A 24,372-nucleotide genomic window follows, 5' to 3' on the forward strand; every position below is an offset into this window, starting at 1 on the left:
TTCCAGGAGTCTCTCCTGCGACACAGAGGGAGCCATTCAGGATTTCCTCCTTCCAAAACCAGAAATTTCTCTCTGCTTCATTAAAATCTTTTCACTACTTCCTTCTCCCATGGGGAGTTAGTTAGTTGAACACTCACTTTTTTCATGAATGTCCCTTCCTCCCTCTCCGGAACATCTCATATTACTGATTCATACTCAGTAAATCAGTAATATGAGAAATTAGGCCAGGAGGACACGGAAGATGAGGGTTGAGTCCTCTGAAGTGAACAAGCACTTAGGGAAGGCTAAACTTAAGGGAATTTGACTCTGAGTGGCAAGACATGAATAGCTGCTGCCAAGGCACAGATGCAGGCATCGGGCTGAGGCACCAACTGGGCCCTTGGCATCCTCCTGCATCATCAGAGCTGTGTGAGAAACTCAGACCAAAGGAGGGCCGTGTTCAAAGGGAGAGGGCATTTTCTATGGATGGCTGCCAGCTATCTCTTGGCTTCTGTAAGTACAGGAACTCAACAAAGACAGAGACATGCCAGACAGGAGGTTTTGGTAAAAATCTGAACTGAACTGAATAGAAACTGGCTATTACGTATTAGTGTTTTCAGAGTTATGTCTGAGGAACAAAATACTTAAATAAAATAAAACCAAATCCTTAAAAAACATCCAGGTGTCCTCTGAGGGGGCATGGAAAACAAAACAAAACAAAAAGATAAGAGGGATTTTAGTTGTTCCAAAAACCCTCAGAGCCGGGCGGTGGTGGCGCATGCCTTTATCCCAACACTTGGGAGGCAGAGGCAGGTGGATCTCTGTGAGTTCGAGGCCAGCCTGGTCTAGAAGAGCTAGTGCCAGGACAGGCTCCAAAGCTACAGAGAAACCCTGTCTCGAAAAATCAAAAAAAAAAAAAAAAACCCTCAGGAACAAAACTTCCCCTGGAGAATAGCAAGAGTTCATTGGGAAACTGTCTGTCTCCTGTTGCATCGTTTCAAGTTTTTCTAACTTGAGACTGGATGGTATCAGCTGTAAGATTTTCATCTTTTACGCTCACAGTGAGATTCTAGCCTTTTTTCTTTTTTTATTGAGAGATGGACACATGTTCCCTCCCTCTAGTTCTATTGGCTGTACAGCTTTGACCAAGAAAGAGGGTTGGATTTCATCAAAGAATTTCTCTCCATTTTATATTTCACCCACTTTTGATTGCTATTAAGTGCAATCTAGCTGGTTTGTGGTGTTTCAGGAACACTTTCCTTATTCTTCTGGGTTGTGTGTGTGTGTGTGTGTGTGTGTGTGTGTGTGTGTGTGTGTTTGGTTGGTTTTGTGAGACAGGGTTTATCTAGGGAACAGTCCTGGAATGTCCTTGGTAGGTGAGGCTGGCCTTGAACTCCCCCTGCCTCTCTGTCATTTCTTCCTACTTGGTGTGTGTTTGGTTGCTGTTTTGAGTTTTCAGATCTCCTGAAAAAAAGATCAAGATCATTTCTTTCCTAAACTCTGTGTCCTTGGGACACAAGCATTAAAGGGTGTGGCTACAGCTCCACTGGACCTCTTTGATATGGATATCTGCAGCCTTTCCTGTTGGAGTTGGGAAACTGAAAGTTGTTGACTTGAATTCACTCATTGCAAAAAAAAAAAAAAACAAAAAAACAAAAAACAAACAAAAAAAAACAAGAAACAAAAAAAAACCACCCTTATTTATTTTATTATTTCACATTTTAACTTGATTTTTTTTTCTTTTTTTGAGACAGGAATTGGCTTTTTATTTATGCTCCAGACAATCTATCTCACTACATGGCCCAGGACTTCTTTCTGAACGCTTCCATGATAGTAGTCAGCTGCCCAAAATATACTGCTGCTGCTGCAATTTTAGAAAAAAAATTAAATAAAAATAAATAACCTGAGATAAACAAAGAAAAAAAGGAAAGCACCTATTTTTCCTTCCTTCCTTCCTTCCTTCCTTCCTTCCTTCCTTCCTTCCTTCCTGTTTTCTTCTTTTATTATTTTTTATTTTTGGTTTCTCTGTATAATACCTTTAACTCACTATATAAACCAGGCTGTCATCTTGGTGACATTATGGTTTTGTTTTTTCTTATTTCTGGTCTGAAAATTGACAAATTGACATTTCTTCTCCCTCTCTCTTTCTCATTTAATTCATGTTTTATTTTATGTATTTATTTATTTATTTATTTATTTATTTATTTATTTTTGTTTGTGTTTTGGTTTTGATTTTCAAGGCATGGTTTCTCTGTTGTCTTAGAACTAGCTCTTGTCGACCAGGCTGTCCTCAAACTCCCAGAGATCCAACTGCCTCTCTGCCAGATATGGAACCATTCATCTTGGTTAGTTCAAATGCCACCCCATAAACACATGTGCGCGTGTTTATGACATGAACACGTGAGAAACAGGAAGGAACGAGGAGTGGTGTCCACTCTCTCACTAAATGCAGGCCTGCCTGCAGTGATTGAAAGAATCAGAAATGGAGAGATGGAATTTCTGGACTTTCCAGAAACCACATGATGGAAATCTAGTGCTCTCTTCTGTTGACAGGGCCTAGATGTGCATATTTGCTGTTTTCTGGTTGAAGCTGGGAAACAGTACCTTCTTGCTGAAGTTGGATAATTGTTGAATTCAGCCATTTTCAGGTTTCATAGAAAACAAAACAAAACAAAAAGCCCCTTCTTGGTTTTATTTCACATTTTAATTTGTTTTTTTTTTTTTTTTTTTTTGGTTTTTGAGACAGGACCTGTCTTTTTATTTGTGTTTCAGACAAACTATTTTACTACATGGCCCAGGACTTCTTCTTTCTGAACACTTATGCTGCAAATACAATCTTTTTTTTAAATTAATTATTTATTATGTATACAGCACTCCTTCCATGCATGACTGCAGGCCAGAAGACCCCATTACAGATGGTTGTGAGCCACCATATTGTTGCTAGGAATTGAACTCAGGACCTTTGGAAGAACAGTCAGTGCTCTTAACCTCTGAGCCATCTCTACAGCCCCTGAAAATATAATCTTAAAAGAAAAAGTAAAATTAAAATGAATGGCCTGGAATTAACAAAGACAAAAAAGGGGAAAAAAACCCTGCATTTTCTTGCTTGCTTGCTTTTTTTTTTTCTCTTCTTTTAGTATTTTTTGAGGCACGATTTCTCTGTGTAACAGCCCTAGCTGTCCTGGAACTCAGTTTATAGTCCAGGCTGTCTTGTTGGTAACGTTCTCTTTTTATTCTTATTTTCTATCTGTAAATCCACATTTCTTCTCTCTCTCTCTCTCTCTCTCTCTCTCTCTCTCTCTCTCTCGCTTTCTCTCTCTCTCTCAATTTATTTATTTCTTGTTTGGTTTTGTGTTTTGCTTTATGAGACAGGGTTTCTCTGCTGATTTGGAGACTGTTCTTGGAACTAGCTCCTTTCTTGTAGACCAGGCTGGCCTAAAACTCCCAGAGATCCTGCCTCTGCCAGATATGGAGCCAGTGCTCTTGAATGCCTTCATCTGGTGAGGTCAAAATATACCCCCCCCACACACACACCAAACACAATCACAGGCACAGGCACACCCAGAGACACATAAATAAACTTTTAAATTAAGAGCCTGGAGAGCTAGTTTCTGGGCTCTTCCTGAGAAATTGGGTTCAATTCCCAGCACCTGCATGGTTAAATAAATCATAAAAAAAAATTCTTTAAGAAATTGAAATTAAACTACACAAGTGGAAACACTGTCTCAACTAAAAGTAAAATAAAATGTAAAAGAGTGCAGTGCTAAGTGCAGTTATGAAAATGTTTGGAAATATGACACCTTCCCTGTCTCCCCCACATACACAGGCACACCAAGAGAGAGGTTTAAATAAATGTGGTGGTGGCACATGCCTTTATTCCCAGCACACAGGGGGCAGAGGCAGGTGAATTTCTTGGGAGTTGGAAGCCAGCCTGGTCTACAAGAGCTAGTTCCAGATCAGCTAGGACTGTTACCCAGGGAAACCCTGTTTCGAAAAACAAGACAAAAAAATTAAAATTGAAGTAAATGTACAAGCCAAAGCTACAGGCCCTGGCCTCCACTCCTGTCCCTGAGGGCACCTGGTAAAAGTGAGAAGGCAGATTTCAGAGACTAGTAAAGTTCAAGGTCACCAGCCCTTCCTAACAGCTAGAACTCCTTGCTGAACCATTAAAGGGTGAGTCTAAGGCGGGCAGTGGTGGCGCACGCCTTTAATCCCAGCACTCTGGAGGCAGAGGCAGGCAAATCTCTGGGAGTTCCAGGACAGGCACCAAAGCTACAGAGAAAACTTGTCTTGAAAAGCCAATAAATAAATAAATAAATAAATAAATAAATAAATAAAATAAAGGGTGAGGCTACAACTTGATTGGTCTGCTTAGATATGTATTTTTTTTATTTTTTTGTTTTTTTTAGATATGCATATTTTTGTTATAGTCGTTTTTTTTTTTAAATTTATTTATTATATTATGTGTATAGCATTCCTTCCACGTGTGCCTGCAAGCCAGAAGGGGGCACCAGGTCTCATTATAGATGGTTGTAAGCCACCATGTGGTTGCTGGGAATTGAACTCAGGACCTCTGGAAAAGCAGTCAGTGCTCTTAACCTCTGAGCCATCTCTCCAGCCCTGTTATAGTCGTTTTTGTTTTACTGGGCAGGAAAAGATATCCAAGTGGGAATTTTTCCACAGCTGCTTTAATTTTCTCAGACTCTGTATTTAGGATGAGAAGTGGGGTGTGGGGTAGGTTGTACAAACACAACTACTGAAGAAAAGAAACCCCAAGAAAGCAAGCGAGTGGTTGCCATGGTGAAATGTCTTTGAAAGGCATTTAGGTGACTGGGAACTGCCCTTGCTGCCTCCCTCCTTTCCTCCCTCTCACCAATCCATAATTGTGGCAGCCCCTTGGCCCACATAGTCCTTTCACTGATCGGTCAGACACACTCTTTGTTTTATTTTTTAATTTTTGAATTGTGGGTGAAGTCAATTAATTGAGCTCTTAGATTATTATCATCATCATCATTATTATTATCTGTTTATTTGTGGTTTTTCTACATAGGGATTCCCTTTGTATGCTTGTTTGCCCTGGAACTCACTTTGTAGACAAGGCTGGCCTCAGACTCACAGAGATCTAGCTGCCCCTGCCTCTACCTCTGCCTCCTAGTGCCGGAATAAAAGGCCTGTACTAAACACACTTTTAGTTTCTCTGTGTCTGTCGTCGCTTTGCCTGCAGAACAAGGTAGCCTCAAACTCACAGCGATCTGCCTGCCTCTGCCTCTCCTGATCTCTGAGGGCTGAGAACTGAGAATAAAGAAATGTGCTGCCACCATTACCCAGCTAGGCAGCTGCCCAAAATATACTGCTGCTGCGGCAGCAATAAAAAAAAAAAAAAATAACCTGAGATAAACAAAGAAAAAAAGGAAAACACCAGTTTTTCTTCCTTCTTTCCTTTTTTCCTTCTTTTCTTCCTTCCTTGTTTTTTTTCTGTTTTCTTCTTTTATTATTTTTTTGGTACAGGGTTTCTCTGTATAATACCTTTAACTCACTATATAAACCAGGCTGTCATCTTGGTGACATTATGGTTTTGTGTTTTTTCTTATTTCCTGTTTAATCATTTCTCTCTCTCTCTCTCTCTCTCTCTCTCTCTCTCTCTTCTCTCTCTCTCTCTCACACACACACACATACAGAGATTTAATTTATGTTTTTTATTTTTGTTTGTGTTTTTGTTTTGATTTTCAAGGCAGGGTTTTCTCTGTTGCTTTGGAGCCTGTCTTTGGAACTAGCTCTCGTCGACCAGGCTGGCCTCAAACTCCCAGAGATCCACCTGCCTCTCTGCCAGATATGGAACCAGTCCTTTTGAATGCTTTCATCCTTCCTGGTCATTAAAAATTTGAAATGAAACTAAGTTCTTCACAACTGGAAAGACTGTCTCAAATAAAAGTTAAGTAAAATGTTCTGAAATAGGGCACCTTCCCTGCCCCCCCCACCAAGGACACACTTGGGTGCAGACCAAGAGATACAAACAAAATTTGAAATGAAACTAAATGTACATGAAATTAACAGAATGAGATACTAAAAACTTAGTTGGATTGTCACTGTGGTGCACATCTTTTATTCTATCATCCAAGAGACAGAGACAGGTGTACCTCTGTGAATTCCCAGGTTTTGGAGAGAGGCCCCCATCCCAAATTTAAAAAAAAAGAAGGAAGAAAAGAAGAAAGAAACATTATGAACTGTCTCCTTGTTTCTAGAAACTTGTTTTGATTTGCATTTCTCTGATGACTAAGCATGTTGAACATTTCCTTAAGTGTCTTTCAGCCATTTTAGATTCCTCGGTTGAGAGTTCTCTGTTTAAGTCTGTACTCCATTTTGTGAATTAGATTATTTGTTCTTGAGATGACCAATGTCTTGTGTTCTTTGTATGTTTTGGAGATCAGACAGACCTCTGTCTGATGTGGGGTTAGTGAAGATCTTTTTCCATTCTGTAAGGCCGTCATTTTGTCTTGTTGGCCGTGTTCTTTGCTTTACAGAAGCTTTTCAGTTTCAGGAGGTCTCTCTCACTTATTAATTGTTTCTCTCAGTGTCTGTGCTACTGGGGTTCTATTTAGGAAGCGGTCTCCTGTGCTGATGCGTTCAAATGCGTTTGATATTTTTATTTTTATATTCTTTTATTGTGGATGAAGTCAATTATTTGAACTCTCAAATATTTTTATTGTTATTATCTCTTTATTTGTTTGTTTATTTGTGGTTGTTCAACATAGGGTTTTGTTGTGTGCCCTTGTATGCGTATGCCCTGGGACTCACTTTGTAGACAAAACTGGCCTCAGACTCACAGAGAGCCATCTGCCTCTGCCTCCTAATGCTGGGATTAAAGGCTAAACAACCTTTTTTATATATTTATTTTCCTAATAATTTATTTTGTCGGCATTGGTGTTTTGCCTGCATGTATGTCTATCTGAGGGTGTCAGATCTTGGAGTTACAGACAGCTGTTGACTGCCATGTGGGTGGTAGGAATTGAACCTGGGTCCTCTGGAAGAGCAGTCAGCACTCTTAACCGCAGAGCCATCTCTCCAGCCCCCACCTTTTTTTTGAAAACAGGGTTTCTCTATGTCACTTTGCCTGTCCTGAATCTCAATCTGCAGAAAAAGGTAGCTTTAAACTTACAGTGATCTGCCAGCCTTGGTCTCCCTGATCTTGAAGGTGTTTTATCATCTCTCTCTCTGTCTGGCTATCTATCTATCTATCTATCTATCTATCTATCTATCTATCCATTCATTTATTAGTTTATGTATTTGTTTATGTGTTTATTTATGTATTTATTTATTTTTGTTTTCTGAGACAGGATTTCTCTCTAGCTTTTGAGTCTGTCCTGGATCCAGACCTGGTCACAGCTGTACCTGAAAATAAAATAAACAAACAAACAAAAACAAGAACAAAGCAAAGCAAAAGCCAGGCAGGACTCTCTGGTTGACCTTCCCTTTCCCCCTCCCCCATGGGCTCCTCAGAGGCAGTGAGGCCTCCGGCAGGGAATCCACAGAGCCTCTGCCCAAGGCTCTCCAGGGAACCCACTCTCTCCCTTTCCCCCAGCCCCAGGGCTGCCAGCCACATCTATCTCAGGCAGAGGTGGCGGGCACTCTGGCTATCCAGGATGTGACAGACACAGACACAGAGAAGCAGGGAGGAAAGTTGCCCACTCTCTCACTAGACGCAGGCATGCAGGAGGAACAATGAAAGAATGAGAACTGGAGAGATGGAATTTCTGGAATGTCCAGAAACCACATGGTGGGGATCTAGTGACCTCTTTTGGTGACAGGGAGTACAGCACAGATTTGGGTTCTTGTGCTCCTGAGATGTAACCCCCACAAGGCAGCAGCTCATAAGTGATTGTAAATCCAGTTTCACACGACTGCACATAAAATAAAGTTAAATAAATCATAAAAAAATTCTTTAAAAATTTGAAATTAAAATAAGTTCTACACAACCAGAAAGACTGTCTCAAATAAAAGTAAAATAAAATGTTCTAAAATAGGACAACTTCCCTGCCCCCCACCCCCACAGGGACACACTTGGTGCAGACCAAGAGATACAAACAAAATTTGAAATTAAACTAAATCTACAAGAAACTGACCCTGGTTATTGTGGTGCACATCTTTTATTCTATCATCAAAGAGACAGAGGCAGGTGGACCTCTGTGAATTTCCAGGCTTTATAGAGAGGCCCCCAACCCTAGAAACTGGACCATGGGAGTTTAGGACCTATAAGACAGTGCACGAGTCTTGTGATCTCACTTGGTAGATGAGTCTGGATTTTAACTCACAGATGTCCTTCTGCCTGTGTCTCCCACGTGCTGGGATAAAGGGTTCCCTAATTCTTGAATGGCATACTGAAAGTAGTTATTTCTACTTAGTTTGCGTTTGATTTTTTTAAAAAAATCCATGCCTATTTATTTATTTATTTTTGGTTTTTCACAACAGGGTTTATCTGTAGCTTTGTAGATAGTGTTGGCTGGCTGGCTGGCTGGCTGGCTGGCTGGCTGGCTTTCAGTTCCCTGACAGAAATAAGCACATTATGGAGGAACCACAAAGTTGTTACACTATGTGGGTGTGATGAGGAGAGATTGTGAGTGTCCTGTCAGAACAAAGTTAGTCCCATAGTTGATGAAATTCATTATCCCAAAAATTCAGCAGAATATATCCCAAGTTTGCAAATGTGTGATCAGCTTGTGACAGGTTGGGCTGGAGATGCTGAGAACTGGGGAGCCCTCAATGCAAGACCAGATACTCGTTCTCATGAAGAGAGAGGGAGGGAGGGAGGGAGGGAGGGATCATTCATTCATTCATTCCTATACTCAAGTTTAAGAAAAGATGAGTGGCTATGGAGAGACCACTCACAGGTATGAAAAATCATTTCCTAAAAATCAAATTTCTCAGTCACTATGCAACTGCTATGGTGCTTCTCCTAGATAGAACAAAACACACACACACACACACACACACACACACAAAGGTGAACCAGGGAAAAGCTTTCTAAGCCTTTAAGGATGCACCGTGACTTCAGAGACCTCAGGGAGTATAGGGATGGGTGCTTGATGCTTCAGACTCATGTCATTGAAGGACATAACATAGTCTGGATTCACAGAGATTCACAACACAGAGCCATTGTCACTTACCCAGAGCTAACAAGAAATTGCAGTCTCAGCCGGGCTGTGGTGTGTGCATGCCTTTAATCACAGCACACACACAGATCTCTGTGAATTCAAAGATGGCCTGATTTACAGAGTGAGTTTTAGGACAGCCCAAGATACACAAAGAAACCCTTTCTTGAAAAACAAAACAAAACAGCAAAAGAAAGAAAGAAAGAAATGGAAAAAGAAAAAAAAAAGGCAGTCTTTTCCCACTCTCTCATCCATTGGCTCTTAAAGAGCTCTCAAGCTGAACTGGAGACCAGGGTGTCATTCATAACTGGGAAGCTAGAAACCTTAGGGGACCACAGGAGTCAGACTGACTGCAGCACTTGATGCCTCAACCCTGCTAATGGCTGTGATATAAGGCATGGTAAAATATGGGCTTTGGGCCTTTCGGCCGCGGTAGCCATCTTTCAGTAACTCGCCAAAATGACAAACACAAAGGGAAAGAGGAGGGGCACTCGCTATATGTTCTCTAGGCCCTTTAGGAAACATGGAGTTGTTCCTTTGGCCACGAATCTACAAGAAGGGCGATATTATAGACATCAAGGGAATGGGCACTGTTCAAAAAGGAATGCCCCATAAATGTTACCACGGCAAAACCGGAAGAGTCTACAATGTCACCCAGCATGCTGTGGGCATCATTGTAAACAAGCCAGTTAAGGGCAAGATTCTTGCCAAGAGAATTAATGTGCGGATTGAACACATCAAGCACTCGAAGAGCAGAGACAGCTTTCTGAAGCGGGTGAAGGAGAACAACCAGAAGGAAAAGGAAGACAAAGAGAAGGGCACCTGGGTTCAGCTCAAGCGAACCCAGAGAAGCACACTTCGCGAGGACTAACAGGAAGGAGCCTGAGCTGCTGGAGCCCATTCCCTACGAATTCATGGCCTGATGTACAAAAAGAAATAACACACCTGGACTATTAAAAAAAAATACGGGGGGCTGGAGAGATGGCTCAGTGGTTAAGAGCATTGCCTGCTCTTCCAAAGGTCCTGAGTTCAATTCCCGGCAACCACATGGTGGCTCACAACCATCTGTAAAGAGGTCTGGTGCCCTCTTCTGGCCTGCAGACATACACACAGACAGAATATTGTATACTTAATAAATAAATAAATAAATATTTAAAAAAAAATACGGGCTTTGGCAGAGCGCTACTCCCCTTTCTCTATTATTATTGCTACACAACGAAAAGGACCGGGGGGGGGGGGGGGGGGTGATGTGCAGTGCTGGTATTGAAATCTCACTGACTCCTTCCGCACTCCTTGTCAATTCCCGACTTTGTCAAATCAACTATCGTGAATCTTTGATGTGGGTTGGCCCTTTAGGAACTCAGAGAAACAAGACAGACCTATTTCATTCCAGAAACCTCCCAGTTCCTGAGCCCTAGCCCTGGAAGTCTCAAAGCCATCACATCCAGAAATCTCTCTAGTCCCTGCTAGTGGTGAACTCACTTCGTCTTCCCCAGGACCACTAATTATTTCTCCGTGTTTTCCTCTGAGATCTGAGGTCAGCTTTCTTCTTCCTCCCTCTGGCCTCTCCATGATCTCCATTCTCTAGACAACATGTCTAGAACTGAGTCTTATAGGCACCGAGAGAGTGTATCTTGAGGGCACTTGGCATTTCTAGGACACGAGTGACATCACAAAATTCCGAGAGCTCTCCGGGATACCGTAGAATTTCCAGAGAAGGGACTGCTGATGTCGTGAGGCACGGCCTTTACCTCCTTGCTAATATTTCTCCCCGAACTGACCAACCGACCGACTGACCGGAACCTGAGGTTTCCTTTCCAGGAGTCTCTCCTGCGACACAGAGGGAGCCATTCAGGATTTCCTCCTTCCAAAACCAGAAATTTCTCTCTGCTTCATTAAAATCTTTTCACTACTTCCTTCTCCCATGGGGAGTTAGTTAGTTGAACACTCACTTTTTTCATGAATGTCCCTTCCTCCCTCTCCGGAACATCTCATATGACTGATTCATACTCAGTAAATCAGTAATATGAGAAATTAGGCCAGGAGGACACGGAAGATGAGGGTTGAGTCCTCTGAAGTGAACAAGCACTTAGGGAAGGCTAAACTTAAGGGAATTTGACTCTGAGTGGCAAGACATGAATAGCTGCTGCCAAGGCACAGATGCAGGCATCGGGCTGAGGCACCAACTGGGCCCTTGGCATCCTCCTGCATCATCAGAGCTGTGTGAGAAACTCAGACCAAAGGAGGGCCGTGTTCAAAGGGAGAGGGCATTTTCTATGGATGGCTGCCAGCTATCTCTTGGCTTCTGTAAGTACAGGAACTCAACAAAGACAGAGACATGCCAGACAGGAGGTTTTGGTAAAAATCTGAACTGAACTGAATAGAAACTGGCTATTACGTATTAGTGTTTTCAGAGTTATGTCTGAGGAACAAAATACTTAAATAAAATAAAACCAAATCCTTAAAAAACATCCAGGTGTCCTCTGAGGGGGCATGGAAAACAAAACAAAACAAAAAGATAAGAGGGATTTTAGTTGTTCCAAAAACCCTCAGAGCCGGGCGGTGGTGGCGCATGCCTTTAATCCCAACACTTGGGAGGCAGAGGCAGGTGGATCTCTGTGAGTTCGAGGCCAGCCTGGTCTAGAAGAGCTAGTGCCAGGACAGGCTCCAAAGACACAGAGAAACCCTGTCTCGAAAAACCAAAAAAAAAAAGAAAAAAATTAAATAAAAATAAATAACCTGAGATAAACAAAGAAAAAAGGAAAGCACCTATTTTTCCTTCCTTCCTTCCTTTCTTCCTTCCTTCCTTCCTTCCTGTTTTCTTCTTTTATTATTTTTTATTTTTGGTTTCTCTGTATAATACCTTTAACTCACTATATAAACCAGGCTGTCATCTTGGTGACATTATGGCTTTGTTTTTTCTTATTTCTGGTCTGAAAATTGACAGATTGACATTTCTTCTCCCTCTCTCTTTCTCATTTAATTCATGTTTTATTTTATGTATTTATTCATTCATTTATTTATTTATTTATTTATTTTTGTTTGTGTTTTGGTTTTGATTTTCAAGGCATGGTTTCTCTGTTGTCTTAGAACTAGCTCTTGTCGACCAGGCTGTCCTCAAACTCCCAGAGATCCAACTGCCTCTCTGCCAGATATGGAACCAGTCATCTTGGTTAGTTCAAAAGCCACCCCATAAACACATGTGCGCGTGTTTATGACATGAACATGTGAGACATGAACACATGAGAAACAGGAAGGAACAAGGAGTGGTGTCCACTCTCTCACTAAATGCAGGCCTGCCTGCAGTGATTGAAAGAATCAGAAATGGAGAGATGGAATTTCTGGACTTTCCAGAAACCACATGGTGGAAATCTAGTGCCCTCTTCTGTTGACAGGGCCTAGATGTGCATATTTGCTGTTTTCTGGTTGAAGCTGGGAAACAGTACCTTCTTGCTGAAGTTGGATAATTGTTGAATTCAGCCATTTTCAGGTTTCATAGAAAACAAAACAAAACAAAACAAAAAGCCCCTTCTTGGTTTTATTTCACATTTTAATTTGTTTTTGGTTTTTTTTTTTTGTTTTTTGAGACAGGACCTGTCTTTTTATTTGTGTTTCAGACAAACTATTTTACTACATGGCCCAGGACTTCTTCTTTCTGAACACTTATGCTGCAAATACAATCTTTTTTTTAAATTAATTATTTATTATGTATACAGCACTCCTTCCATGCATGACTGCAGGCCAGAAGACCCCATTACAGATGGTTGTGAGCCACCATATTGTTGCTAGGAATTGAACTCAGGACCTTTGGAAGAACAGTCAGTGCTCTTAACTTCTGAGCCATCTCTACAGCCCCTGAAAATATAATCTTAAAAGAAAAAGTAAAATTAAAATGAATGGCCTGGAATTAACAAAGACAAAAAAGGGGAAAAAAACCCTGCATTTTCTTGCTTGCTTGCTTTTTTTTTCTCTTCTTTTAGTATTTTTTGGGGCACGATTTCTCTGTGTAACAGCCCTAGCTGTCCTGGAACTCAGTTTATAGTCCAGGCTGTCTTATTGGTAACGTTCTCTTTTTATTCTTATTTCCTATCTGTAAATCCACATTTCTTCTCTCTCTCTCTCTCTCTCTCTCTCTCTCTCTCTCTCTCTCTCTCTCGCTTTCTCTCTCTCTCTCAATTTATTTATTTCTTGTTTGGTTTTGTGTTTTGCTTTATGAGACAGGGTTTCTCTGCTGATTTGGAGACTGTTCTTGGAACTAGCTACTTTTTGTAGACCAGGCTGGCCTAAAACTCCCAGAGATCCTGCCTCTGCCAGATATGGAGCCAGTGCTCTTGAATGCCTTCATCTGGTGAGGTCAAAATATACCCCCCCCACACACACCAAACACAATCACAGGCACAGGCACACCCAGAGACACATAAATAAACTTTTAAATTAAGAGCCTGGAGAGCTAGTTTCTGGGCTCTTCCTGAGAAATTGGGTTCAATTCCCAGCACCTGCATGGTTAAATAAATCATAAAAAAAAATTCTTTAAGAAATTGAAATTAAACTACACAACTGGAAACACTGTCTCAACTAAAAGTAAAATAAAATGTAAAAGAGTGCAGTGCTAAGTGCAGTTATGAAAATGTTTGGAAATATGACACCTTCCCTGTCTCCCCCACATACACAGGCACACCGAGAGAGAGGTTTAAATAAATGTGGTGGTGGCACATGCCTTTATTCCCAGCACACAGGGGGCAGAGGCAGGTGAATTTCTTGGGAGTTGGAAGCCAGCCTGGTCTACAAGAGCTAGTTCCAGATCAGCTAGGACTGTTACCCAGGGAAACCCTGTTTCGAAAAACAAGACAAAAAAATTAAAATTGAAGTAAATGTACAAGCCAAAGCTACAGGCCCTGGCCTCCACTCCTGTCCCTGAAGGCACCTGGTAAAAGTGAGAAGGCAGATTTCAGAGACTAGTAAAGTTCGAGGTCACCAGCCCTTCCTAACAGCTAGAACTCCTTGCTGAACCATTAAAGGGTGAGTCTAAGGCGGGCAGTGGTGGCACACGCCTTTAATCCCAGCACTCTGGAGGCAGAGGTAGGCAAATCTCTGGGAGTTCCAGGACAGGCACCAAAGCTACAGAGAAAACTTGTCTTGAAAAGCCAATAAATAAATAAATAAATAAATAAATAAATAAATAATATAAAGGGTGAGGCTACAACTTGATTGGTCTGCTTAGATATGTATTTTTTTTATTTTTTTGTTTTTTTTAGATATGCATATTTTTGTTATAGTCGTTTTTTTTTAAATTTATTTATTATATTATGTGTATAGCATTCCTTCCACGTGTGCCTGCAAGCCAGAAGGGGGCACCAGGTCTCATTATAGATGGTTGTAAGCCACCATGTGGTTGCTGGGAATTGAACTCAGGACCTGTGGAAAAGCAGTCAGTGCTCTTAACCTCTGAGCCATCTCTCCAGCCCTGTTATAGTCGTTTTTGTTTTACTGGGCAGGAAAAGATATCCAAGTGGGAATTTTTCCACAGCTGCTTTAATTTTCTCAGACTCTGTATTTAGGATGAGAAGTGGGGTGTGGGGTAGGTTGTACAAACACAACTACTGAAGAAAAGAAACCCCAAGAAAGCAAGCGAGTGGTTGCCATGGTGAAATGTCTTTGAAAGGCATTTAGGTGACTGGGAACTGCCCTTGCTGCCTCCCTCCTTTCCTCCCTCTCACCAATCCATAATTGTGGCAGCCCCTTGGCCCACATAGTCCTTTCACTGATCGGTCAGACACACTCTTTGTTTTATTTTTTAATTTTTGAATTGTGGGTGAAGTCAATTAATTGAGCTCTTAGATTATCATCATCATCATCATTATTATTATTTGTTTATTTGTGGTTTTTCTACATAGGGATTCCCTTTGTATGCTTGTTTGCCCTGGAACTCACTTTGTAGACAAGGCTGGCCTCAGACTCACAGAGATCTAGCTGCCCCTGCCTCTACCTCTGCCTCCTAGTGCCGGAATAAAAGGCCTGTACTAAACACACTTTTAGTTTCTCTGTGTCTGTCGTCGCTTTGCCTGCAGAACAAGGTAGCCTCAAACTCACAGCGATCTGCCTGCCTCTGCCTCTCCTGATCTCTGAGGGCTGAGAACTGAGAATAAAGAAATGTGCTGCCACCATTACCCAGCTAGGCAGCTGCCCAAAATATACTGCTGCTGCGGCAGCAGTAAAAAAAAAAAATAACCTGAGATAAACAAAGAAAAAAAGGAAAACACCAGTTTTTCTTCCTTCTTTCCTTTTTTCCTTCTTTTCTTCCTTCCTTGTTTTTTTTCTGTTTTCTTCTTTTATTATTTTTTTGGTACAGGGTTTCTCTGTATAATACCTTTAACTCACTATATAAACCAGGCTGTCATCTTGGTGACATTATGGTTTTGGTTTTTTTCTTATTTCCTGTTTAATCATTTCTCTCTCTCTCTCTCTCTCTCTCTCTCTCTCTCTCTTCTCTCTCTCTCTCTCTCTCTCTCTCACACACACACACACTCACACACACACACACACACAGATTTAATTTATGTTTTTTATTTTTGTTTGTGTTTTTGTTTTGATTTTCAAGGCAGGGTTTTTCTCTGTTGCTTTGGAGCCTGTCTTTGGAACTAGCTCTCGTCGACCAGGCTGGCCTCAAACTCCCAGAGATCCACCTGCCTCTCTGCCAGATATGGAACCAGTCCTTTTGAATGCTTTCATCCTTCCTGGTCATTAAAAATTTGAAATGAAACTAAGTTCTACACAACTGGAAAGACTGTCTCAAATAAAAGTTAAGTAAAATGTTCTGAAATAGGGCACCTTCCCTGCCCCCCCCCCCCACCAAGGACACACTTGGGTGCAGACCAAGAGATACAAACAAAATTTGAAATGAAACTAAATGTACATGAAATTAACAGAATGAGATACTAAAAACTTAGTTGGATTGTCACTGTGGTGCACATCTTTTATTCTATCATCCAAGAGACAGAGACAGGTGTACCTCTGTGAATTCCCAGGTTTTGGAGAGAGGCCCCCATCCCAAATTAAAAAAAAAAGAAGAAAGAAACATTATGAACTGTCTCCTTGTTTCTAGAAACTTGTTTTGATTTGCATTTCTCTGATGACTAAGCATGTTGAACATTTCCTTAAGTGTCTTTCAGCCATTTTAGATTCCTCGGTTGAGAGTTCTCTGTTTAAGTCTGTACTCCATTTTGTGAATTAGATTATTTGTTCTTGAGATGACCAATGTCTTGTGTTCTTTGTATGTTTTGGAGATCAGACAGACCTCTGTCTGATGTGGGGTTAGTGAAGATCTTTTTCCATTCTGTAAGGCCGTCATTTTGTCTTGTTGGCCGTGTTCTTTGCTTTACAGAAGCTTTTCAGTTTCAGGAGGTCTCTCTCACTTATTAATTGTTTCTCTCAGTGTCTGTGCTACTGGGGTTCTATTTAGGAAGCGGTCTCCTGTGCTGATGCGTTCAAATGCGTTTGATATTTTTATTTTTATATTCTTTTATTGTGGATGAAGTCAATTATTTGAACTCTCAAATATTTTTATTGTTATTATCTCTTTATTTGTTTGTTTATTTGTGGTTGTTCAACATAGGGTTTCATTGTGTGCCCTTGTATGCGTATGCCCTGGGACTCACTTTGTAGACAAAACTGGCCTCAGACTCACAGAGAGCCATCTGCCTCTGCCTCCTAATGCTGGGATTAAAGGCTAAACAACCTTTTTTATATATTTATTTTCCTAATAATTTATTTTGTCGGCATTGGTGTTTTGCCTGCATGTATGTCTATCTGAGGGTGTCAGATCTTGGAGTTACAGACAGCTGTTGACTGCCATGTGGGTGGTAGGAATTGAACCTGGGTCCTCTGGAAGAGCAGTCAGCACTCTTAACTGCAGAGTCATCTCTCCAGCCCCCACCTTTTTTTTGAAAACAGGGTTTCTTCTATGTCACTTTGCCTGTCCTGAATCTCAATCTGCAGAACAAGGTAGCTTTAAACTTACAGTGATCTGCCAGCCTTGGTCTCCCTGATCTTGAAGGTGTTTTATCATCTCTCTCTCTGTCTGGCTATCTATCTATCTATCTATCTATCTATCTATCTATCTATCCATTCATTTATTAGTTTATGTATTTGTTTATGTGTTTATTTATGTATTTATTTATTTTTGTTTTCTGAGACAGGATTTCTCTCTAGCTTTTGAGTCTGTCCTGGATCCAGACCTGGTCACAGCTGTACCTGAAAATAAAATAAACAAACAAACAAAAACAAGAACAAAGCAAAGCAAAAGCCAGGCAGGACTCTCTGGTTGACCTTCCCTTTCCCCCTCCCCCATGGGCTCCTCAGAGGCAGTGAGGCCTCCGGCAGGGAATCCACAGAGCCTCTGCCCAAGGCTCTCCAGGGAACCCACTCTCTCCCTTTCCCCCAGCCCCAGGGCTGCCAGCCACATCTATCTCAGGCAGAGGTGGCGGGCACTCTGGCTATCCAGGATGTGACAGACACAGACACAGAGAAGCAGGGAGGAAAGTTGCCCACTCTCTCACTAGACGCAGGCATGCAGGAGGAACAATGAAAGAATGAGAACTGGAGAGATGGAATTTCTGGAATGTCCAGAAACCACATGGTGGGGATCTAGTGACCTCTTTTGGTGACAGGGAGTACAGCACAGATTTGGGTTCTTGTGCTCCTGAGATGTAACCCCCACAAGGCAGCAGCTCATAAGTGATTGTAAATCCAGTTTCACACGACTGCACATAAAATAAAGTTAAATAAATCATAAAAAAATTCTTTAAAAATTTGAAATTAAAATAAGTTCTACACAACCAGAAAGACTGTCTCAAATAAAAGTAAAATAAAATGTTCTAAAATAGGACAACTTCCCTGCCCCCCACCCCCACAGGGACACACTTGGTGCAGACCAAGAGATACAAACAAAATTTGAAATTAAACTAAATCTACAAGAAACTGACCCTGGTTATTGTGGTGCACATCTTTTATTCTATCATCAAAGAGACAGAGGCAGGTGGACCTCTGTGAATTTCCAGGCTTTATAGAGAGGCCCCCAACCCTAGAAACTGGACCATGGGAGTTTAGGACCTATAAGACAGTGCACGAGTCTTGTGATCTCACTTGGTAGATGAGTCTGGATTTTAACTCACAGATGTCCTTCTGCCTGTGTCTCCCACGTGCTGGGATAAAGGGTTCCCTAATTCTTGAATGGCATACTGAAAGTAGTTATTTCTACTTAGTTTGCGTTTGATTTTTTAAAAAAAAATCCATGCCTATTTATTTATTTATTTTTGGTTTTTCACGACAGGGTTTCTCTGTAGCTTTGTAGATAGTGTTGGCTGGCTGGCTGGCTGGCTGGCTGGCTGGCTGGCTTTCAGTTCCCTGACAGAAATAAGCACATTATGGAGGAACCACAAAGTTGTTACACTATGTGGGTGTGATGAGGAGAGATTGTGAGTGTCCTGTCAGAACAAAGTTAGTCCCATAGTTGATGAAATTCATTATCCCAAAAATTCAGCAGAATATATCCCAAGTTTGCAAATGTGTGATCAGCTTGTGACAGGTTGGGCTGGAGATGCTGAGAACTGGGGAGCCCTCAATGCAAGACCAGATACTCATTCCCATGAAGAGAGAGGGAGGGAGGGAGGGAGGGAGGGAGGGATCATTCATTCATTCATTCCTATACTAAAGTTTAAGAAAAGATGAGTGGCTATGGAGAGACCACTCACAGATATGAAAAATCATTTCCTAAAAATCAAATTTCTCAGTCACTATGCAACTGCTATGGTGCTTCTCCTAGATAGAACAACACACACACACACACACACACACACACACACACACACAAAGGTGAACCAGGGAAAAGCTTTCTAAGCCTTTAAGGATGCACCGTGACTTCAGAGACCTCAGGGAGTATAGGGATGGGTGCTTGATGCTTCAGACTCATGTCATTGAAGGACATAACATAGTCTGGATTCACAGAGATTCACAACACAGAGCCATTGTCACTTACCCAAAGCTAACAAGAAATTGCAGTCTCAGCCGGGCTGTGGTGTGTGCATGCCTTTAATCACAGCACACACACAGATCTCTGTGAATTCAAAGATGGCCTGATTTACAGAGTGAGTTTTAGGACAGCCCAAGATACACAAAGAAACCCTTTCTTGAAAAACAAAACAAAACAGCAAAAGAAAGAAAGAAAGAAATGGAAAAAGAAAAAAAAAAGGCAGTCTCTTCCTACTCTCTCATCCATTGGCTCTTAAAGAGCTCTCAAGCTGAACTGGAGACCAGGGTGTCATTCATAACTGGGAAGCTAGAAACCTTAGGGGACCACAGGAGTCAGACTGACTGCAGCACTTGATGCCTCAACCCTGCTAATGGCTGTGATATAAGGCATGGTAAAATATGGGCTTTGGGCCTTTCGGCCGTGGTAGCCATCTTTCAGTAACTCGCCAAAATGACAAACACAAAGGGAAAGAGGAGGGGCACTCGCTATATGTTCTCTAGGCCCTTTAGGAAACATGGAGTTGTTCCTTTGGCCACGAATCTACAAGAAGGGCGATATTATAGACATCAAGGGAATGGGCACTGTTCAAAAAGGAATGCCCCATAAATGTTACCACGGCAAAACCGGAAGAGTCTACAATGTCACCCAGCATGCTGTGGGCATCATTGTAAACAAGCCAGTTAAGGGCAAGATTCTTGCCAAGAGAATTAATGTGCGGATTGAACACATCAAGCACTCGAAGAGCAGAGACAGCTTTCTGAAGCGGGTGAAGGAGAACAACCAGAAGGAAAAGGAAGACAAAGAGAAGGGCACCTGGGTTCAGCTCAAGCGAACCCAGAGAAGCACACTTCGCGAGGACTAACAGGAAGGAGCCTGAGCTGCTGGAGCCCATTCCCTACGAATTCATGGCCTGATGTACAAAAAGAAATAACACACCTGGACTATTAAAAAAAAAAATACGGGGGGCTGGAGAGATGGCTCAGTGGTTAAGAGCATTGCCTGCTCTTCCAAAGGTCCTGAGTTCAATTCCCGGCAACCACATGGTGGCTCACAACCATCTGTAAAGAGGTCTGGTGCCCTCTTCTGGCCTGCAGACATACACACAGACAGAATATTGTATACTTAATAAATAAATAAATAAATATTTAAAAAAAAAATACGGGTTTTGGCAGAGCGCTACTCCCCTTTCTCTATTATTATTGCTACACAACGAACAGGACCAGGGGGGGGGGGGTGATGTGCAGTGCTGGTATTGAAATCTCACTGACTCCTTCCGCACTCCTTGTCAATTCCCGACTTTGTCAAATCAACTATCGTGAATCTTTGATGTGGGTTGGCCCTTTAGGAACTCAGAGAAACAAGACAGACCTATTTCATTCCAGAAACCTCCCAGTTCCTGAGCCCTAGCCCTGGAAGTCTCAAAGCCATCACATCCAGAAATCTCTCTAGTCCCTGCTAGTGGTGAACTCACTTCGTCTTCCCCAGGACCACTAATTATTTCTCCGTGTTTTCCTCTGAGATCTGAGGTCAGCTTTCTTCTTCCTCCCTCTGGCCTCTCCATGATCTCCATTCTCTAGACAACATGTCTAGAACTGAGTCTTATAGGCACCGAGAGAGTGTATCTTGAGGGCACTTGGCATTTCTAGGACACGAGTGACATCACAAAATTCCGAGAGCTCTCCGGGATACCGTAGAATTTCCAGAGAAGGGACTGCTGATGTCGTGAGGCACGGCCTTTACCTCCTTGCTAATATTTCTCCCCGAACTGACCAACCGACCGACTGACCGGAACCTGAGGTTTCCTTTCCAGGAGTCTCTCCTGCGACACAGAGGGAGCCATTCAGGATTTCCTCCTTCCAAAACCAGAAATTTCTCTCTGCTTCATTAAAATCTTTTCACTACTTCCTTCTCCCATGGGGAGTTAGTTAGTTGAACACTCACTTTTTTCATGAATGTCCCTTCCTCCCTCTCCGGAACATCTCATATTACTGATTCATACTCAGTAAATCAGTAATATGAGAAATTAGGCCAGGAGGACACGGAAGATGAGGGTTGAGTCCTCTGAAGTGAACAAGCACTTAGGGAAGGCTAAACTTAAGGGAATTTGACTCTGAGTGGCAAGACATGAATAGCTGCTGCCAAGGCACAGATGCAGGCATCGGGCTGAGGCACCAACTGGGCCCTTGGCATCCTCCTGCATCATCAGAGCTGTGTGAGAAACTCAGACCAAAGGAGGGCCATGTTCAAAGGGAGAGGGCATTTTCTATGGATGGCTGCCAGCTATCTCTTGGCTTCTGTAAGTACAGGAACTCAACAAAGACAGAGACATGCCAGACAGGAGGTTTTGGTAAAAATCTGAACTGAACTGAATAGAAACTGGCTATTACGTATTAGTGTTTTCAGAGTTATGTCTGAGGAACAAAATACTTAAATAAAATAAAACCAAATCCTTAAAAACATCCAGGTGTCCTCTGAGGGGGCATGGAAAACAAAACAAAAAGATAAGAGGGATTTTAGTTGTTCCAAAAACCCTCAGAGCCGGGTGGTGGTGGCGCATGCCTTTAATCCCAACACTTGGGAGGCAGAGGCAGGTGGATCTCTGTGAGTTCGAGGCCAGCCTGGTCTAGAAGAGCTAGTGCCAGGACAGGCTCCAAAGCTACAGAGAAACCCTGACTCGAAAAATCAAAAAAAAAAAAAAAAAAAAAAAACCCTCAGGAACAAAACTTCCCCTGGAGAATAGCAAGAGTTCATTGGGAAACTGTCTGTCTCCTGTTGCATCGTTTCAAGTTTTTCTAACTTGAGACTGGATGGTGTCAGCTGTAAGATTTTCATCTTTTACGCTCACAGTGAGATTCTAGCCTTTTTTCTTTTTTTATTGAGAGATGGACACATGTTCCCTCCCTCTAGTTCTATTGGCTGTACAGCTTTGACCAAGAAAGAGGGTTGGATTTCATCAAAGAATTTCTCTCCATTTTATATTTCACCCACTTTTGATTGCTATTAAGTGCAATCTAGCTGGTTTGTGGTGTTTCAGGAACACTTTCCTTATTCTTCTGGGTTGTGTGTGTGTGTGTGTGTGTGTGTGTTTGGTTGGTTTTGTGAGACAGGGTTTATCTAGGGAACAGTCCTGGAATGTCCTTGGTAGGTGAGGCTGGCCTTGAACTCCCCCTGCCTCTCTGTCATTTCTTCCTACTTGGTGTGTGTTTGGTTGCTGTTTTGAGTTTTCAGATCTCCTGAAAAAAAGATCAAGATCATTTCTTTCCTAAACTCTGTGTCCTTGGGACACAAGCATTAAAGGGTGTGGCTACAGCTCCACTGGACCTCTTTGATATGGATATCTGCAGCCTTTCCTGTTGGAGTTGGGAAACTGAAAGTTGTTGACTTGAATTCACTCATTGCAAAAAAAAAAAATAAGAAACAAAAAAAAAACCACCCTTATTTATTTTATTATTTCACATTTTAACTTGATTTTTTTTTCTTTTTTTGAGACTGGAATTGGCTTTTTATTTATGCTCCAGACAATCTATCTCACTACATGGCCCAGGACTTCTTTCTGAACGCTTCCATGATAGTAGTCAGCTGCCCAAAATATACTGCTGCTGCTGCAATTTTAGAAAAAAATTAAATAAAAATAAATAACCTGAGATAAACAAAGAAAAAAAGGAAAGCACCTATTTTTCCTTCCTTCCTTCCTTCCTTCCTTCCTTCCTTACTGTTTTCTTCTTTTATTATTTTTTATTTTTGGTTTCTCTGTATAATACCTTTAACTCACTATATAAACCAGGCTGTCATCTTGGTGACATTATGGTTTTGTTTTTTCTTATTTCTGGTCTGAAAATTGACAAATTGACATTTCTTCTCCCTCTCTCTTTCTCATTTAATTCATGTTTTATTTTATGTATTTATTCATTTATTTATTTATTTATTTTTGTTTGTGTTTTGGTTTTGATTTTCAAGGCATGGTTTCTCTGTTGTCTTAGAACTAGCTCTTGTCGACCAGGCTGTCCTCAAACTCCCAGAGATCCAACTGCCTCTCTGCCAGATATGGAACCAGTCATCTTGGTTAGTTCAAAAGCCACCCCATAAACACATGTGCGCGTGTTTATGACATGAACACGTGAGACATGAACACGTGAGAAACAGGAAGGAACGAGGAGTGGTGTCCACTCTCTCACTAAATGCAGGCCTGCCTGCAGTGATTGAAAGAATCAGAAATGGAGAGATGGAATTTCTGGACTTTCCAGAAACCACATGGTGGAAATCTAGTGCCCTCTTCTGTTGACAGGGCCTAGATGTGCATATTTGCTGTTTTCTGGTTGAAGCTGGGAAACAGTACCTTCTTGCTGAAGTTGGATAATTGTTGAATTCAGCCATTTTCAGGTTTCATAGAAAACAAAACAAAACAAAACAAAAAGCCCCTTCTTTGTTTTATTTCACATTTTAATTTGTTTTTTTTTTTTTTTTTTTTTTTGTTTTTTGAGACAGGACCTGTCTTTTTATTTGTGTTTCAGACAAACTATTTTACTACATGGCCCAGGACTTCTTCTTTCTGAACACTTATGCTGCAAATACAATCTTTTTTTTTAAAATTAATTATTTATTATGTATACAGCACTCCTTCCATGCATGACTGCAGGCCAGAAGACCCCATTACAGATGGTTGTGAGCCACCATATTGTTGCTAGGAATTGAACTCAGGACCTTTGGAAGAACAGTCAGTGCTCTTAACCTCTGAGCCATCTCTACAGCCCCTGAAAATATAATCTTAAAAGAAAAAGTAAAATTAAAATGAATGACCTGGAATTAACAAAGACAAAAAAGGGGGAAAAAACCCTGCATTTTCTTGCTTGCTTGCTTTTTTTTTTTTTTTCTCTTCTTTTAGTATTTTTTGAGGCACGATTTCTCTGTGTAACAGCCCTAGCTGTCCTGGAACTCAGTTTATAGACCAGGCTGTCTTGTTGGTAACGTTCTCTTTTTATTCTTATTTCCTATCTGTAAATCCACATTTCTTCTCTCTCTCTCTCTCTCTCTCTCTCTCTCTCTCTCTCTCTCTCGCTTTCTCTCTCTCTCTCAATTTATTTATTTCTTGTTTGGTTTTGTGTTTTGCTTTATGAGACAGGGTTTCTCTGCTGATTTGGAGACTGTTCTTGGAACTAGCTCCTTTCTTGTAGACCACGCTGGCCTAAAACTCCCAGAGATCCTGCCTCTGCCAGATATGGA

Source organism: Microtus oregoni, unplaced genomic scaffold, assembly GCF_018167655.1.
Source record: "Microtus oregoni isolate MIOR12 unplaced genomic scaffold, Mior012 000060F_003, whole genome shotgun sequence".
Classification (NCBI taxonomy): Eukaryota; Metazoa; Chordata; class Mammalia; order Rodentia; family Cricetidae; genus Microtus; species Microtus oregoni.